Here is a 17,664-nt window from a genome sequence, read left to right on the forward strand (position 1 = left end):
ATTATTATTCAATTCTATTATGTTTATAAAACATTGTAGAAAGGAATTTCAATAGTGTCATTGTAGAAAGGAGTTTCAATAATGGAGAGGCTTAATAATCAACATATGATATAAAGAAGGGATATCAATTTTTATATTCTGAAACATTATTTTAAAAGGAAGTCATTAAAAATCAGTTTCTGAGAATCAATATATTATTTAACATTTCATTTATATGTATCACCTCCTCGTTCCACATCAGTCATTCTCAACCCTGGTTACACATAAGAATCACCTACTTGACAAACATACCAATGCCAGAACCCAAACCCTAAGAGATTCTGATTCAACTGGTCTGGGTAGGGACCCAGACATCAAGATTTTTAAAAAGCTGTTAAGGTAATTTTAGTGTGTAGCCAAAGATGAGAATCACCGTTCCAGATCATAATCAGCATTCTAAAAATTACATATCTAAACATAACTTTTGTACAATCAAGGATGAAAATCTTTATTCTAGATCATGATCAGCATCTAAAAATCATATATCTACAATTATAACTTTTGGATACTATTTAATGTAATTATTTTACAGTTTCAACCCCTGACACAGATGTTTTTTCCTGAACTCTGATCTACAACATTTCTGCCCCTGAAATAGCGTAACGTTTAGGTTGATAAAGTATGGTGTGCAGAAGGAAATGTTACCTTAGCCTGACTATAAAAGTGATTCTTCAGCCCCAAAAGACAAAACAATAGTTCAGAGCCACATTATAGGTTTTGGGTTGACTTCGTCCACCTCAGAAGACTTCACCTCTATGCAGGACAATACTTTTCTAGAACAGGTATTTTTGAAATCCTCCTAAGGGAAGGATGAATTGGAAACATTTTTAGTTTGGAGTTAATGCAATATATTTAGTGGTTAACAGTCACTTCCTTGTGTGGTTATTGCTAGCTGTCATGGCACAGGAATGGCTTCCAGAAATATTCCTGTCTGCCATATTGACTCACATGTTTTATATCATGAAGGTGTAGAACCAGAGATCATATCTCGAAATGAAAAGATTCTATAGCACCTGCCACCAGGAATATATACATAATGGGAAAACAACAACAGACACCCCACCACTACCAGTCACCCTGAGGCAGATGGTCCCTGCTAGTCAGTGGAGCTCTCCCATTGGAAAAGGTGGTTTCAAGATCAAAGAAATAAGAGAGCAAATGGGCCCAAAGCCAAGTGACAAGGAATACACCTCTCAATTTGACTAAGTGTTCATTACTACTGCTGCATTCCAAAATATGTAACAGAGTGTGTCAAAAAGATCTATTTGGTTGTGTTGGAGTCCTATCCCCACCCTTCCAACCCCACTGCCGGTCATGACCAAGCTGTCCAATTCTCCAGTCATCTTTCCAGTTGGTCAAGCCCCTACCATTCAAAGACAGTACGCTATTCCACTGACCAGATGTGATCAAGGTGTATTGGCTGGCAATACAATGGGCACATTTTGTTATGATGCATGGCAACACTGGATTCAGTGACATTGATTCCATTTCTCCAGAGATGAATTATTATTACTGGGCACATCTGAGTGAAGCTGCTCAGACTACTTCTTATGAATTCACAATCCCAAATTACCCAATTGGCTGCATAATTGGGCATCTGGGCTCCAAAATCAATTACACCTATCAGGTATCCAAGGTGTGAATCAAAACTGCCATTCCTGAGAAAGAATCCACTGATAGGCAGATTGCCATCATTGCATCTGCGGCCATCATTAGCCTCATACAATATCTAAATGTTAAGTTTTCTTCAGAGACAGGTGTCATGGAGACTGGGTAGAACCATGACGATTCATCCATAACTCACAATTCATATATACAGTTTCTGAACAATCAAAGTCTGTATTTCAAAAAGATTATAAATATGTCACTTCTCTACAACTCCATCATAAATTTGTTACTTTTAAAGAGTTTTAATACTTTTTCTTTTTTAGCTATTAACACTGAGATCCATATTTAGTTAGCCCCTCCCTATTATTTTTTTGCTGGTTGGTGTTGCTCTTGAATTATTTTATGTTTCTTCCAGAAATGTAAGAGTAAAATAATATATTTCAGTTCAGTTATATCAGGAATTTTGCAAAGACAGTTATTAGTCTGAGCTTTTTTCTTGAAAACAGAAACTGGAAGCTATAGTTACATACACACACAACACAATATAACCCATAATCCCAAAAACCAATGGTGGGTTATAAACAAAAAAAAAGATATTTAGTTCTAAATAATTAATTTATGATATAGTCATTAGAGAAATGAAACAGAACTTTAAAATACCATTTGAAAGTATGTTTCGTAGGAGCTATTATAAAGCATGGCATGTACTTCTCAAATGGTTAAAACCAAGATCATTAACAACAGAGATAGCAATACGTTTCTCTTAGCCATTTGCAGGCTGAGATGTGACTAACATTTACATTCTTGTCAACTACAACACAAACACATCATACTGTTTATTTTGAAAAATTGTCAATATGAGGCAGGTCTCCAAACAAGGCAGTTAAAAGTTTCTAGAACATTAAAAAAAGACGTTACTAAAAGACATCTATGGCAGGTATTCAGAGTAGTAGCACAACAGAAGTACTGTTGTAGTAGGGCTTCAGAACAGAAGAGAAAATGTTTTAAATAAATGCATGACAAAATGTTTCCTTGAAAATTAACCTAAAATTACATGACCAGAAATGTAAGTACTATGTCTGCAGTCTAGAGATGTAAAGATTTTCCATAAAAATGAATGAGCACAACACACATCGATTCTGCAAGCATAGCAAAACCTGAAACTAAAAATATTGTTTTAGCTGGGAAAAGCACTTTTTTATATGTAAGTGAATTATGGTGAGTTTCCTAACTGCCTGAAATACTGAATTGAAACAAAAAAAAATCTGTAAAATTTGCATGTTTAAATAAGAAAAGTAGATTAAGAAATTAAAGTACAAAGGGAAAAATGTAACAAACATATTAAAACTACTCAGAGAAGCAAAGAAAGTACAATTTGCAGATCAACAATTTGTAATATAAAGAAAAATCTAGATACCCAAAAGGTTCTACTCTAGATCTCTGAAACAGAGTAATGTTCAACTGATAAATTATGATATCCAGAAGGAAGCATTACCTGGGCCTGGCTATAAAAGTGACTCTTGGGCCCAGGGATCAGTAGTTCACAGCCACATTAAAAACTTTCCGTCAACTGCACCAATCTGAGGGGAACTGTCCTCTATGCATGGCGATATTTTTCTAGAACAGAAGTTTCTAAAAGTATAGACACTAGAAAAATCTCTCCACTGTCTAAACTATTATTGCATTCTTCCTCCTTTACAACAAACTAAGCATGGGACCCTCACAGACTACATTTTTTTAAAAGCACATTTGGAAGCACCATACCTGCTAAAGGCCACTATACTTGATTTTTCGGAGCTCACTGAAGGCATAAATAGTGTGTTACATCACTTTTAGTCTCCCTCCATACTGCAAAGCCGCTAATCACTCAACACACAGGTCAAACTAGGCCTGTCTTGGTGCCTTGATCACAACTGACAATCAATAAACATTTGATTAATAAAGACTTGCTATACTATTACACTCTCAGGGTTTTTTTTGAGCAACACAAAAGTTGGTACTTTTTTTTTTTTTTTTTGGACTGGTAAGGGGATCGCAACCCTCAGCACAGTGTTGTCTGCACCACGCTCAGCCAGTGAGCGCACCGGCCATCCCTATGTAGGATCCAAACCCGTGGCCTCAGCGTTACCAGCGCTGCACTCTCCTGAGTGAGCCACGGGGCTGGCCCTTGGTACTTTATTTTACGCTACTTAATTTAAACACTACATATTATTTCTGTACTATTTAATTCAATCATCTTTATCATTCAACAAGATAGGAAGACCATGAGGATTAAGAATTACACCTCTTGTTTCTTTTGTATCTTAGGCAGTCCCTTAAACAGAGCAAGTACAAAATAAAGATTTAATAATAACCACAGTATTACATCACAATATATAGAAATACATGTAACTCGTCAAAACATGTTTTTAAAAGGTTAGAACTGACCAAGGTTCTATTTTAAAGGGCATGGATATTTTTCATTTTCACAACTCTACAGACAACTGACAGGATCTTTACAAATGATCATATAATTTGCCAGAATAACTCCATATTATGTGACTTGGTACAATTCATTTCACTGCTAATTGCACTACTGCTTGTGATTATCAAAAGAAGTGCACTAAAATAGTGCACCTAACTTAGCATGTGTTACCTAAATCTGGCCATGAATAGAACCAGTTAAAATAATCTTCTGTCTAATACAGTACATAAATATCACATACATAAACTGGTAAACATAATCAACCACCAATAAATATGTTAACTTTCCATTTAAAAAAAACCTACATAAGAACTGAATTATTGGCTATGTCAAATAAGAAAGCATTCTGTTCAAAATAACAGAAAGCTTAACTAAAAGTGGCTTAATATGCAAGTAGTTATTTTTCTCAATCAAAATAACTGTAAGTAGGTGGTTGCTAAGATGGGTTTGGCTGCTCATTGGCACAACAAAGGATTATAATTTTTCTTCCCACAGCAGTTTTCATCTTCATGCTTGTCACCTTGTTGTCAGAGGACCACTGCCACACTTTCCCACTCAAATCAACATTAAATAAGAAAAGAAAAAGTGATGTAGCACCAGTCACTTGTCACTTTTATTAAGAAAAGTAAGTCTTTCGGTAGACTTTTTATTACGTCTCTTTAGTCAGAACTCTGTTACATAGCCGCCCTTAACTATTAGAAGAATTAAAAAAGTAAACACACTTGATACTCATTATCTGCAATTCCATATTTGAAAAAAATCTGCCTACGCACTAAAATTGATTAGTAAGCCCAAAATCAATATTTGCAGTGTTTTAATGAAGATTAGGGACATGTGCACAGTGGTGAAAAATCTGAGTTGCTGATGCACAAATTCCTGGCTGAGGTCTAACAAGGAGACACTGCCTTCTTGTTTTAACTCTCATACAGATATGACCAGAGGATGGAGACTGTAGTGGGCATTGCAGTGTCGAGCAAGTAGTCCCAGCTCTGGGGACGGTTGGAAGGGGTTTGAATCCCAACTCTGGGACCTGTTAGTAGGACAGCCTCAGAAAGCCAAATAACACTCTGAACCTCAGTTTGTCTTTTGTAAAATAAAGAAAATAGAATCTACCAGGATGAGCTGTTTTTAGGATTTAAGATTATAGTGTGTGTGTGTCCGTGTGTGTGTGCATGCGTGCGTGTGTGTGTGTGCGTGTACACATTTTCCCTCAGAGCGATGGTTCAGTATTCACTAATGCACTCTGCCCTTGGCAGGAGAGGCTGCCTCATTTACAGGCAACAGCTTTGAAGTATGGAGCAGGAAAAGAACTGTTTCTTAGCTGCAAAAGCGAGTCTCTAAACAGGGAACACGGCGCCGGGGCTGCTGTTAACGCTGCCAGGATCCCGGAGGCCGGGGCCGCGCTGAAGGCGGCCAGCTGCCCTATTCAGGATTCAAGGTTTCAAGCTGGCATTAAAGAAGATTCCTGGGAGCGCCCGAGCCATGCCGCGGGACCGAGTGAGCAGCCCGAGGTGGTGGCTGCCGAGAACGGGGACGGTGATGATGCAGAGGCAGAGAGGGAGCCGCCCGACCCGGCACAGCCCTGTGAGTGACCCCCAGCCCGGCCCTGCTCAGGGGGCAGACGCCCACCTGGCTTCCGGCTGCCCCACCAGGCCACTCACCGACCCCGGGGCTTCCCACATTTTCTCAGGTAGTGGCAGCACCGGCCCGGCTCGGTCAAGCCTGTCCTCGTCGCCCGGCTCAGCTCCTCACGGAGCCTTCCAACTTGCTTGCCCCGGCAAGGGGCTTCCCGGGGCCTGCGGGCTAGCCTCCCCTCCCACTCCCCCCACGGTTCTCTGGTGGGGCTGCTGGCATGGGGCATCCCTGGCCAGTGTTGGGAGGGCAAGGAAGTATGGGCTGGGCTGACTGTCACTCCACCGCACCCTGGGCTCCGGCCCCCGGTAAACTTCCTGTTACCAGGAGGCAGATACCATCTCTGCGGCCACAAGTTCGGAAAAACGCCTAACTGATTTCTGGTTAGGAATAGTATGGTCGGAGAGTTCCCGAGTTCGCTTGAACCTACGGGAGAGCTGACTGCGGGCGGGCACCAGACTCGGTCCGCACCAGGGGGATTCAAAGGTGAACCGTGTGCTGCAGGCTCCTCCCCCGAGGAGCTCACGCTCAGGTGGTGGAGATAAGACAAGTACACAAATAACCGCGATACCAGGAGGAAGGTGATAAGTCCAAAGAAAGATCTACACAAGGCTACAAAGGCACCCAGAGCGACCAGTCGTCTGCACCTAGCAGAAACCTGGTAGACTTCCTGAGCGAGGCGGTGCCGAGCAGGGTCTTGAAGGCCCAGCTGATAGACAAAGGCTGCAGAAGACATGTCCCAGCCCAGCCCAGTGCGCACAGAGCGGGGAGACGTCCGGCTAGGGAGGCGGAGACTCGAGAGAAACCACACACCCTGTGGGGTTGCCACTGCGTGATCCAACAGCCCGGGCCAGAGCACACGGAACAGGGAGAAGTCCTGCATGGAAAGTGGAAGCTCAGCAGAGACCACACACCCTGCGGTACTGATCCAGCAACCCAGCAGAGTCCAAGCTGAACAGAGAGGTGGCTCCCCGGAGAGGCCCAAGACCCGAGGCAACCAGACACACAAGGCACTAGAGGCCAACTGAGCAGTCACGGAGGTAGCCATACCAAATTGGGAACCACAGCAATATCTTAGTTAGTCAATAGTCTCAAACCGGTGGACTGTGAAACCCCCTGCCACAATGAATAAACATCAAAAAAAAGATACCAGAAATACAAAAAATCTAGAACGTACACCACCAAAAGTCAATAAATCTCAAACTCTAGATCCTATAGAACAAGAAGCCCTTGAAATGACAGACAAGGAATTTGGAGTGATAATTCTAAGGAAATTGAATGAGATACAAGAAAACGCAGCTAGACATCATGATGAAATGAGGAAAAGTATACAGGACCTGAAAGAGGAAATGTACAAGGAAATCAATGTCCTGAAAAAAAATGTAGCAGAACTTGCTGAACTGAAGAAGTTATTCAGTGAAATAAAAAACACAAGGGAGAGTTTAACCAGCAGGCTTGTCGAAGTTGAAGAGAGAACCTCTGAACTTGAAGATGGGCTGTTTGAAATAACACAAGCAGACAAAAAAAAAAGAAAAAAGAATCCAATAAATTGAAGAAAATCTGAGAGAGATATCAGACAACCTTAAGCGCTCAAATATCCGAGTCATAGGTATCCCAGAAGGGGAGGAAAACAGAGATTGCATTCAAAACATATTCAACAAAATAATGCCAGAAAACTTCCCAGGTATAGGAAAAATCAAAGATCTTCAGATCCAGGAAGCTCAACGATCTCCAAACGTATTCAACCCAAACAGGCCCTCTCCAAGACATGTTATAGTCAAATTGACAAAACTCAGAGACAAAGAGAGAATCTTAAAAGCTGCAAGAGAGAAGCGTCAAATCACCTACAAGGGAGGCCCCAATCAGGCTAACATCAGACTTTTCATCACAAACCCTAAAAACTAGAAAGGAATGGGATGATATTTTCAAAATACTAAAAGACAAAGATTGCCAGCCAAGAATACTCTACCCTGCAAGGCTATCCTTCCGAAATGAAGGGCAAATAGTATATTTCCCAGACAAACAAAAACTGCTGGAGTTCACTACCACATGACCACCCTTACAAGAAATCCTCAAGGGAGTACTGGGTTTGGTTCCTGAAAAATAACTACCACTGCCATAAAAACCCAAGAAAAATCAAAACCCACTAGTATAATAAAAATGGGATTCATGAAGAGAAAACATGCAAACAAAAACGCTATCTACAACCTAAGGAACCAACAAACACAGAAAACAAACAGTAAATCAGAAAGCAAGGAACAAAAGACACCTAAGACAACCAAACAACCAATAAAATGCTAGGAATAAATCAACACCTTTCAATAACAACTCTTAATGTTAAAGGCTTAAATGCCCCAATCAAAAGACACAGACTGGCTGACTGGATTAAAAAGGAGGACCCAACTATATGCTGCCTACAAGAGACCCACCTCACCCATAAAGATTCACACAGACTAAGAGTGAAAGGATGGAAAAAGATTTACCATGCAAACAGAAAAGAAAAACGAGCTGGAGTAGCTATTCGTATATCTGACAAAATAGACTTTAAACTAAAAACCATTAAAAGAGACAATGAGGGACACTACATAATGATAAAAGGACTGATGCATCAAGAAGACATAACAATCATAAAAATGTACACACCCAATGTTGGAGCAGCCAGATTTATAAAACAAACTCTATTAGACCTAAAGAAGGAAATAGACACTAATACCATAATAGCAGGGGACCTGAACACCCCCTGTCAATATTAGACAGATCATCAAGGCAAAGAATCAGTAGAGAAACACAAGATCTAAACAAGACTCTAGACCAATTGGAATTGGCAGATATCTACAGAACATTCCACCCAACAACCTCAGAATATTCATTCTTCTCATCAGCACATGGATCATTCTCCAGGATAGATCACATATTAGGTCACAAATCAAGTCTCAATAAATTCAAAAAAATTGCAATTATCCCATGTATCTTCTCAGACCACAATGGATTAAAACTAGAAATTAATAACAAACAAAACTCTGGAAACTATACAAACACATGGAAATTAAACAGCATTCTACTTAATGACATATGGGTCCAAGAAGAAATCAAGCAGGAAATCAAAAAGTTTATTGAAACTAATGAAAACAATGATATATCATACCAAAACCTGTGGGATACTGCAAATGCAGTATTACGGGGGAAATTTATTACATTAAATGCTCACCTCAGAAGAATGAAAAGATGGCAAGTGAACAACCTAACACTTCACCTTAAAGAACTAGAAAAACAAGAACAATCCAATCCTAAAGTTAGCAGACGGAAAGAAATCATTAAGATCAGAGCAGAACTTAATGAATTCTAAACCCAAAAAACAATTCAAAAGATCAATGAATCAAAAAGTTGGTTTTTTGAAAAGATAAATAAAATTGACAAACCATTAGCATGGCTAACAAAAAAAAGAAGAGAGAAGACTCAAATAACAAAAATTAGAAATGAAAAAGGCGATATTACAACTGATTCATCTGAAATACAAGGAATCATTCTAGACTACTATAAACACCTATACACCAACAAATTTGAAAGTCTGGAGGAAATGGATAAATTTCTGGACACACACAAGGTCCCAAAACTGAACCATGAAGACGTAGAAAATTTGAACAGACCAATAACAATAAAGGAGATTGAAGCTGTTATCAGAAGGCTCCCAACAAAGAAAAGCCCAGGACCAGATGGATTCACAGCAGAATTTTACCAAACATTCAAAGAGGAATTGACACCGATTCTTTACAAACTATTCCAAAAGATTGAAACAGATGCAAATCTCCCAAACTCATTCTGTGAAGCAAACATCATCCTGATACCAAAACCAGGTAAAGATATAACCAAAAAAGAAAACTACAGGCCGATATCCTTGATGAATATAGATGCAAAAATCCTCACTAAAATACTAGCAAACAAAATACAGCAAACCATACGTAAAATTATTCATCACGATCAAGTGGGATTCATCCCAGGGATGCAAGGTTGGTTCAACATACGCAAATCAATAATTGTGATACACCATATTAATAATGTCAAACACAAGGACCATATGATCATCTCAATAGATGGTGAAAAAGCATTTGATAAAATTGAACACTTATTCATGACAAAGACCCTCTATAAGTTAGGTATAGAGGGCAAGTATCTCAACATAATTAAAGCCATATATGACAAACCCACTGCCAATATCATCCTGAATGGGGAAAAGCTGAAAGCTTTTCCTTTAAGAACAGGAACTAGACAAGGATGCCCACTCTCACCACTCCTATTCCACATAGTGTTGGAAGTACTAGCCAGAGCAATCAGAGAAGAGAAGGAAATAAAGGGCATCCAGATTGGAAAAGATGAAGTCAAACTGTCCCTGTTTGCAGATGACATGATCCTATATATCGAACAGCCTAAAACCTCTACAAAAAAAACTCTTGGAATTGAGAAATGATTTCAGCACAGTAGCAGGATACAAAATCAACACACAAAAATCAGTAGCATTTCTTTTCTCCAATAGTGAACATGCAGAACAAGAAATCAAGAAAGCCTGCCCATTTACAATAGCCACCAAAAAAATAAAATACTTAGGAATTGAGTTAACCAAGTAGGTGAAAAATCTCTATAATGAGAACTACAAACCACTGCTGAGAGAAATTAGAGAGGATACAAGAAGATGGAATGATATCCCATGCTCTTGGATTGGAATAATCAACATTGTGAAAATGTCCATACTATGCAAAGTGATATACAAATTCAATGCAATCCCCATCAAAATTCCAATGACATTTTTAACAGAAATGGAAAGAACTATCCAGACATTTATATGGAATAACAAAAGACCACACATAGCCAAAACAATGCTTAGCAAAGAAACATAAAGCTGGAGGCATAACACTACCCGACTTTAAACTATACTACAAAGCTGTAATAACCAAAACAGTATGGTACTTGCATAAAAACACACACACTGATCAATGGAATAGAACAGAGAATCCAGAAATCAACCCACACACCTACATCCATCTGATGTTTGACAAAGGCACCAAGCCTATACCGTGGGGAAGAGACTGCCTCTTCAGCAAATGGTGCCGGGAGAACTGGATATCAATATGTAGGAGAATCAAACAAGACCCATATCTCTCACCATATACTAAAATCAACTCAAAATGGATTAAAGAATTAAATATACACTCTGAAACAATAAAACTTCTTAAAGAAAACAGGAGAAACACTTCAGGAAGTAGGACTGGACACAGACTTCATGAATATGACCCCAAAAGCATGGGCAACCAAAGGAAAAATAAACAAATGGGATTATATCAAACTAAAAAGCTTCTGCACAGCAAAAGAAACAATTAACAGAGTTAAAAGACAACCAACAGAGTGGAAGAAAATACTTGCAAAATATTTATCTGACAAAGGATTAATATCCAGAATATACAAGGAACTCAAAGAACTTTACAAGAAAAAAACAAGCAACCCAATTAAAAAATGGGCAAAAGATTTAAATAGGCATTTCTCAAAGGAAGATATACGAATGGCCAACAGACATATGAAAATATGCTCAACATCACTCAGCATTTGGGAAATGCAAATCAAAACTGCACTGAGATACCATCTAACCCCAGTTAGGATGGCTAATATCCAACAGACTGTGAATGATAAAAGCTGGTGAGGTTGCAGAGAGAAAGGAACTCTCATACACTGCTGGTGGAACTGCAAAATGGTGCAGCCTCTATGGAAAATGGTATGGAGGTTCCTCAAACAATTGCAGATAGATCTACCACATGACCCAGCTATCCCACTGCTCGGAATATACCCAAAGGAATGGAAATCATCAAGTCGAAGGTATACCTGTTCTCCAATGTTCACTGCAGCACTCTTTACAATAGCCAAGAGTTGGACCCATGCCAAATGTCCATCATCGGATGAGTGGATACGGAAAATGTGGTACATCTACACAATGGAATACTACTCTGTTATAAAAACGAATGAAATACTGCCATTTGCAACAACATGGATGGACCTTGAGAGAATTATATTAAGTGAAACGAGTCAGGCACAGAAAGAGAATTACCACATGTTCTCACTTATTGGTGGGAGCTAAAAATTAATATATAAATTCACAGACACACACACACAAAAAAAAAAACGGGGGGGGGAGAAGCTATAACAACCACAATTACTTGAAGTTGATATGACAAGCTAACAGAAATGACATTGTTGGGGGTGAGGGAGGAGAGGGAGGAGGGAGGGAGGTTTTGGTAATGGGCAACAATAATCAACCACAATGTATACCGACAAAATAAAAGTTTTAAAAAAAATTTAAAAATTGAAGAAAAAAATAAAGTATTCACTAATGCAGGGTTCATGGGGACTCCATAGAATCTACCTGCCACGAATTACAAGAATAAATTGTATTTAGATTTTCCAGCTTCCTTACAGAGAAGGAAGGAGTTTAGGAATAAGTGTTGGGTTAGCCAACCTACAAGGTGTTCCCTCAGTGATGACTCATCAGTGTTTTAAGGTAGGTTTTTCTGCCTTACTTTTCAGCTTAGCCTAAGAATCAATACTTCTCAAACTTTCAACAAAAATTTCCCTAATGTCAGAGAGGAACATGTATACCAGACAGTTTGACAACTGTGCTACAAAGCACTTTGCCATAAATAGATAAGTCTTTGCAGATACGTATTTATCATAAAAATTCATCTCAATTTTTTTTTCATATTTTAAAATTTATATAAAATTTCTTTGGAAATTCTGCTTTTGCTTTAGGGTGTAGAAAGCCACAGAAAAATGTTGCTCCAAATTTGAAAATGAGAAAAATTGAGATAATCTACAAAATCATACCTTTTCTAGAGTCCATCAGAACACTAAAGTTACCAATGAGAAAAATTGAGATAACCTACAAAATCATACCTTTTCTAGAGTCCATCAGAGCACTAAAGTTACAAGACACCGAGTAACAAAACCTCTTAGGAAAGACTGGATGCACAAAGTGTTTCACCATTGATAAAGTATGGGAGAAACAGGTGACCACTATAAAAGGGGGTGAAAAAATAAAGCTAAAATTTTAATGAATTTTAAAGGTTGAGCATGGGCCTCTGTGGCATGTACATGAAACCCCATCCACTTCCCCAGACCATTCTCTCATACTGAACAAAAGCTTAAGTCACTCTGGAGAAGGAGGATACTCTCTTAGGCCCAGACTTGAGCAGAAGTCTACTAAAGCCCAAGACTCTGCAGATACAAAGTTTCATTGCATAGGATGGTAAGGCAGATACACCCCCAAAGCCTGTGTGCACAGGGCCCACCTAAGATTAAGGCTGGAGAAGAAGTAAGAAACTTCTATTCCATCCCCACCAGAAGCCTCACATCCTGTAATAAGGAACAGCAGCCTACTGCTGGGGCAAAGAGCAAGAGCAAAGAGAGAGACCCTTGTCTGTGGTACAAGAATGCAAGGTCTACTAAAAACTGTCCTGGAAGAACAGGAACACAGAAAAACCCACTGGCACCACAGACCCCATACTAAGCACAACGTAACATGTTTCCACTGGAGAAAATTAATATCTGATACACTACAGGTGACTGTAGCAATAGCAAAATCCAAAACCAGATCAACTACAGACTGACTCGACTATTTAGGCTTAACAGAATAAGAAGTGGGGCCATTCCCAGCAGTAAATATGAGGGAAATTCAAAAAGTCTCTGGAAAATGGAATTAAAAGATGATAATTAAAATATAAACTTTATTTTTCCATAAGCTCTATCAAGTTCAAAACACTTTTGTAAGCAATGATACCAGCCATTCAGTCCATTCCTAAAGAACAGAGGGTAATGGGAATGTAACCATGTCAATGCAGTCTTTTTTACATTATTAACTGAAGAAAAATGGGTGTCTATTAAAGACTTTTTTAAGATTACAAAACAAAAAAAAGTCAGAAGTAGCCAAATCAGGACTTTAAGGTGGATGTACAATGATTTTCCATTAAAACTCTCACAAAATTGCCCTTATTTGAAGAGAGGAAGGAACGAGCAGCAGCAGCATCGTAGAGGAGAAGGACTCCCTGGGGAACCTTTCTCAGGCACTTTCTGCTAAAGCTTTTGCTAATTTTCTCAAAACAATTTCATAATAAGCAGATGCCATTCTTTGGCCCTCTATAACATCAAGTAAAATACCTTGAGCATCCCAAAACACTGTTGCCACAATTTGCTTTGCTCTTGACCTGTCCGCTTTTGCTTTGACTGGACCGCTTCCAACACTTGGTAGCTATTATTTTGATAGCACTTTGTTTCCAGGAGTGTACAGTCTATGTTTCATCTCTTGTTACAATTCTTTGAAAAATGCTTTAGGATCTTTATACCTCTTGTTTAAAATTTCCATGGAAATCTCTTCTATATGACCCAGCAATTCCACTCCTGTGTATTTACCCAATAAGATAATCAAATAGTCCCAAAAAAAAAAGCCTTAAATTTGAATTGCCAGGAGCCAATTACAATCTCTGAAAAGATATACCCTTTTACTATAAGATTGCTCCTGAGTAGAATTCTCCAAATGGGTTAAGTGTTTCAAATGGATAGGAGTAGTAGGTACTATAATGCCAAGAGAAAGTTATTGCTTTCTTTCTCCTTTAACTTAATGCATGGAAAGAACAAAGAAAAAAAGAAGTGATGACAACCAAAAGTGTCTATTTCAGGTACACCAAAATCTAAGGCTGTCTTGGAACTTCCTTTGGAACTTCACATCTGGCTCCATTGTTCTCAATGAGCATATTAAATGATAACTAAGCATTGGTCTTTCCCATGAAGCTGCTAGAATCCTGAACTGTATTTGTGAGATTAAGATGAAGTCATGTTAAGAAACTTTAAAAGTAATTTTTGGTAGTGTGGGCAATTTAAAAAGCAGGGGGCAGGAGCAGGTTGGTAAATATTTTTCCTTTTCTATCTTTGCTCATGTGGTACATTATCTGCTTTATAATTTTTAAAGTCTGCATCTTTTTCTTAGACATAACATTTATTGCCTGGGGGATTGTGACAATCAAGAGAAAATTCTATGACAGAATTGACTTCTGATTTTGGCTAATTTTTTTAAGTGTTTGACTGGATTAAGAAAAATTTAGAGGATGTTGAAAACACTGAGAGAAATGTTTACTTAACTTTTGATGATACACAGCAATAGCTTCACTCAGGTTTTAATTTTGACACTGAAGTTAAAAGTGCACTTCTCATATCATATAAAACTGTATCTCTTGAGCATGCCTCTGCCTGGAATCAGACAAGAAATAAAGCACACCCAGGGTCCTAGGCAGAAGCAAAGGGCAGCCCCCTCCACCCAGAAGCAGACAAGAAGCAGAGCATGCCCAGACAAGAAAAGCAGGGGCCAAGGGCAGCATCCCTGGCACAAAAGCAGGGAAGAGAGCACACCAAAAACACCACTTCTGTGCAGGTAGCCCACTAAAGCCACCACCACAGCCACGGCTGTGCAAAAGCAGCTCACCATCACAGCAGTAGCCACAGCCACAGTGCAGGTGGCCGGCCAGACACTCCACTGCACTGACACAATGAGAGTCACCAATGGAGACCACAAATAAAAGAGGACATCTCTCTCCTCAAAGCCCATTCCAGAGCACTAGAAGAAGCATCTGCTCTATCAGATAACCAGACATCAACGTAGAGATACTATAAATATGAAAACCCAAGAAAATATGACACCACCAAAAGAATACAGTAATTCTCAAATAACAGTCTCTATACAGCAGAAAAAACCTTGAAATGACTGAAAAGGAATTCCAAGAAACAACCTCGAGGAAACTCACTGTGATACGAGAATAATCAGTTAGACAACATAATGAAATGAGGGAAAAAATCAAGGATCCAAAGGAGAAAAATTACAGCATTAATACTTTAACAAAGATATGTAACTGAATTCATGGAACTGAAAGATTCACTCAACAAAATAAAAACACAACCGAGAGCTTAAGTAGCAGGCTAGAACAAGTAGAAAAAATAATTTTCTGATCTTGAAGATAGTCTTTTAGAAATAAACCAGGTGGACAAAAAAAAAAGGAAAAGAGAATTTTAAAAAATGAAGAAAATCTAAGAGAGCTAGGAGACAACCTTAAGTGCACAAACATTCAAATCACAGGTGTTCCAGAAGTAGAGGAGAAAGGAAAAGGCATGGAAACCTATTCGACAAAATAATACCAGAAAACCTTTGAGGTTATAGGGAGAGACACAGACCTTCAGATTCAGGAGTCTCAAAGATCTCCAAACAGATTCAATCCAAAAAGATCCTCTCCAAGACACATTACAGTCAAACTAGCAAAGCTCAAAGACAGAGAATCTTAAAAGAAGCAAGAGAAAAGCGTCAAGTCACCTACAAGGGAGCCCCTATCAGACTAATAGCTGACTTCTCAACAGAAACTCTACAGGCAAGAAAATGGGACGATATATTCCAAACAGTATAAGTAAAAAACTGTCAGCCAAGAATACTATACCCAGCAAGTCTATCCTTCAGAAACAAAGGAACAATAGCGTATTTTGCAGACAAACAAAAAATGTGGGAGCTCACCACCACACGACTAGCCCTACAAGAAATCCTCAAGTAAGTCTTGCATCTGGAATCTGGAAAACAATAATCACTACCACAAATACACAAGAAAGAACAAAATCCACTGGTAGAACAAAAATGCAAAAAACTATAATGACAGTGTTATAATGCCCCTGCTTTATTTCTGATTTTAGTAATTTTGGTCTTCTGTCTTTTTTTCTTGGTCAATCTAGATAAAGGTTTGTAAATTTTGTTGATCTTTTTAAAGAATCAACTTTCAGTTTTGTTAACTTTCTCTATTGTTCTTAATTCCTTATTTCATATATTTCTGTTATTTCCTACTTATATTTGCTTTTGGTTTAGTTTGCTCCTCTTTTTCTATTTTCTTAAGGTTGAAGTTTACATCACTGATTTGAGATTTTACTTATTTTTAATATAGGTATTTAGATGTATAAATTTTCCTCTAAGCAATGCATGAGCGCTGCATCCTATAAATTTTGATATTTCGCATTTTGACTTTTATCTCAAGGTACTCTCTAATTTCCCTGTGATTTTTCTTTTTACCTATTGGTTATTTAAGAGAGTGTTATTTAATTTCCACACATTTGTGAATTTTCTAAATTTCCTTCTGTTACTGTGGTTGGAGACCATATTTTCTATGACCTTAGTCTTTATAAACGTATTAAGACTTGTTTTATTGCCAAAAATTAAGAAAAAAAAAAATCCATGAGTCCATACTGATACAAATACATAAGGGAAGGTATAAATAAAAGAAAGAGAAAAAGACAGTTCCTCATTAAAGACCAATATCAAGTAATAAATGTAGAAAGAGTAAGGGAAATACAAAATCAGCATAGGAATACCAGTGTAATAACTGTTGTAGGCGAGATTTACCAATGAATGCTAAAATTAGCAGACAAAAGGTTGAGGAGAAACAGAATATTCGCACAGTCTGAAAGTATCTTCCAAACATATTAATTACAAAGAGAAACACTGTAACATTATACTGGAGATATCCTTAATCAAGCAATCAAGGTTTACCTCACTAATAATACAACATATTGACACCGTGTACTCCTGATATGATGCACCAACAATGATACTATATTTCTGCTGTGATATTCTTGCCAAAAACATATATGCTCAACCTAATAATGAGGGAACATCAGAAAAACCCAAGCTGAGAGACACTCTACAAAATAACTGACCAGCGTTCTTTTGTGTCAAGTTCATGCAAGGCATGGAAAGACTGAGGAACTGTCACAGATGGTGGAAGACATGACAACTAAATGAAATATGGGATATGAACTGGACCCTGGAACATGATAAGGGAATTAGTGAAGAAAACTGGTGGAAT

The 17,664-nt window shown here is 38.4% G+C and overlaps 1 protein-coding gene and 1 pseudogene across 4 annotated transcripts in view; one reads left to right on the forward strand and one right to left on the reverse strand.

Moving 5' to 3' along the window:
• The window catches only part of SUPT3H (SPT3 homolog, SAGA and STAGA complex component), a 547,871-nt gene that overhangs the window by 349,795 nt on the left and 180,412 nt on the right, over positions 1–17,664 (reverse strand). The window lies entirely within an intron of this gene.
• LOC134378150 (poly(rC)-binding protein 2-like) lies at positions 1,033–1,816 on the forward strand (annotated as a pseudogene).

Source organism: Cynocephalus volans, chromosome 5 (genome assembly GCF_027409185.1).
Source record: "Cynocephalus volans isolate mCynVol1 chromosome 5, mCynVol1.pri, whole genome shotgun sequence".
Classification (NCBI taxonomy): Eukaryota; Metazoa; Chordata; class Mammalia; order Dermoptera; family Cynocephalidae; genus Cynocephalus; species Cynocephalus volans.